Source organism: Balaenoptera acutorostrata, chromosome 15, assembly GCF_949987535.1.
Source record: "Balaenoptera acutorostrata chromosome 15, mBalAcu1.1, whole genome shotgun sequence".
Lineage (NCBI taxonomy): Eukaryota > Metazoa > Chordata > Mammalia > Artiodactyla > Balaenopteridae > Balaenoptera > Balaenoptera acutorostrata.
In genome coordinates this window covers 3,303,235-3,305,497 of record NC_080078.1, presented here as the reverse complement: position 1 = coordinate 3,305,497, position 2,263 = coordinate 3,303,235, and the positions used below count along the sequence as shown (strand labels likewise).

The following is a 2,263-nucleotide window of genomic DNA, read 5'->3' as shown; positions in this document are numbered from 1 at the left end:
AAACGACTCTTCGTTATGACACCAGGGCCAGGATGACCCCTTGACGAAGTGCATGTCTGCTGTCAAGGACGTGGGAAAATGTTCACTCCTAATTGACAAAAGTCAAATACTTGGATTTGAGACACAACGCTAAGGTAACAACTCAACTCTGCCAGACACTTGGTAGAAAAATATGAAGAAGGCACTGACTTGGCCTTCAGGGCCTCTCGGAGTTGAAACAGTCCCCAAAACAAATCATTAATATGTGGTAAATCAGTGCCAGAAGGATGCTTACCATTTTGGGAAAACACAAAGAAGAGAAGGACTACCTTCCTGGGAAACGTCGAAAAGAAGCACATCCCTGAGATGGTGGGTCTTTCAGGCCCTACCCCCCGACAGGGGAGGGGAGCTCAGAAGGAAAGAGCCTAAAGGCACCTTTAAGATGCAGATAAAGGGCTTCCCGGGTGGTCCAGTGGTTAAGACTCTGCGCTCCTAATGCAGGGGGCCTGGGTTCAATCCCCGGTCGGGAAACTGAGATCCCACATGTCACACGGCACGGCCAAAAAACAACAAAAAAAGATGCAGATAAAAATGCCCGTTTCGAGAGGGTGTGGGGAACAGACTTCCTGCGTCTGCAGGCGGCCAGCATGACCGGCTCAGGGCCAGGCCCTCCGTGCCCCCAGCACGCCCACCAGGTCCTCTCATCAGCTCCCGTGTGTGATCCCATGTTTGCTTTGACTCTCAAACCCCTCATCCTTCCTGCCCCCCGCCCCGCCCCATCTTAAGACAATGACTTCGCATCCTTCTCCACCTAGAAAACGGAAGCCGCCAGTGTGAGACTCGTTCACTTTCCCAGGCTGTGCCCACAAGGCCCCGACGCCTGGGCTGCCTCCTCCTTTCCACCTGCTGCTCGGGGGTGTGGCGGGAGCCCAGATCAGGGCCTGACCCTCCCCTGTGCCCTTGAGCCCCTCCTTCATTCCCCCCTGTTGTTTACATCTTATCTGTGCGAGACGTTTGCTACAACCGATGGACCAATATTGCTGCCTCGTCATTAACCGAGCCCACAGTTTCACTCTGCATCAAACAATCCATGGGTTTTGACAAATGCATCCACCGTGCCTGCATCAGAGTCCTCTCACTGCCCTGAAAATCCTCTGCGCTCACTTATTCATCCCTCCCTCCTTCCTTCTCCCAGCCCCCGGCAACCGCTGATCTTTCGACTGTCTATATAGTCTCCCTTTTTCCAGAACGTCATGCGCTTGGCCTCACAGTCTATGGCCCTTTCAGTCTGGCTGCTTTCGCTCCGTGATATGCATTGAAGGTTCCGCCACGCCTGTCCACGGCGTGACAGCTCATTTCTCTTCTGTGCTGAATAATAATCCGTCGATTGGATGAACCATGTGCATCCATGCGCCTGCTGAGGGCACCTTGGCTGCTTCCAGTTCCTGGCGACTTCGGTGAAGCTGCTGCGAGCATCCAGGGGCAGGTCTTTGCATTTAACACGGGCAAGTCTCGACGCCTCGTTCCGTTCCCTACGGCTCCTTCTCCATTTCCTTCCTTGTCTCCGCCTTTCTTCCCTCACCTCCCACTCGCTTCTCAACTCAGCCCACTCCTGCTTCCTTTCTCAGAGCTGTTACCCAACCAGGTCTGTTTTGCCCGCGCACATCAAGCCCAAACGCTGCGGTGCCCGGGTTTGCAGCAAAGAGACGGGTTCTTGGCAAGGCAGCCAAGCGAGGGGACAGAACAGGTCTCAGATCCGCGCCCCGAAGGTGAGGCGCTGGGGTGTTTGTGGGATGAAGAAAGAAGCAGCCGGGCAGTGGGGGCGTGGGCAGCCTGGGGAGAGGTGATGGGAACAGGTGCGGTCGAGGTCCTTCTGCGCAGGCGTAACTAAGCCACGGCCCTCAGCACGACCTGAGGGTGGAGTTTTCGGCCCGCTGACGTCAAAAGGTCACGGAGCGGACACTCGCGCATGCCCAGTTGGAGGGTCTGATCCGGCTCAGCTGGAACCAGACACAGCTGACTCCAAGCTCCCGGACCACAACTCCAGCGAACACCTTATTGTTTAGGCTCCGTGCTGCTGGGAGGACGTGCAAGTCTTCGGGAGACGACCTTAATTAGTGAAGGCGGGGGAAATGGATGTGAGTGATGATTACCCACAGCGTCAGTAGTTCAGCGAAGTGTGGTCTCTGGAGCAGCAGCCGTCACCTGAGAACTCATTAGAGATGCGATTCCCGGCCACCCCGGACCCGCCGAGTCGGACAGTGGAGCGGGGCCCGTCTTCCGC

General features: G+C 56.0%; 1 non-coding gene across 1 annotated transcript; it reads left to right on the top strand.

The window, feature by feature from the left end:
* Nucleotides 1-436: 436 nt before the first annotated feature.
* Nucleotides 437-510, top strand: TRNAR-CCU (transfer RNA arginine (anticodon CCU)). The gene has a single exon. It is a non-coding gene; the product is annotated as a tRNA-Arg (tRNA).
* Nucleotides 511-2,263: the final 1,753 nt, after the last annotated feature.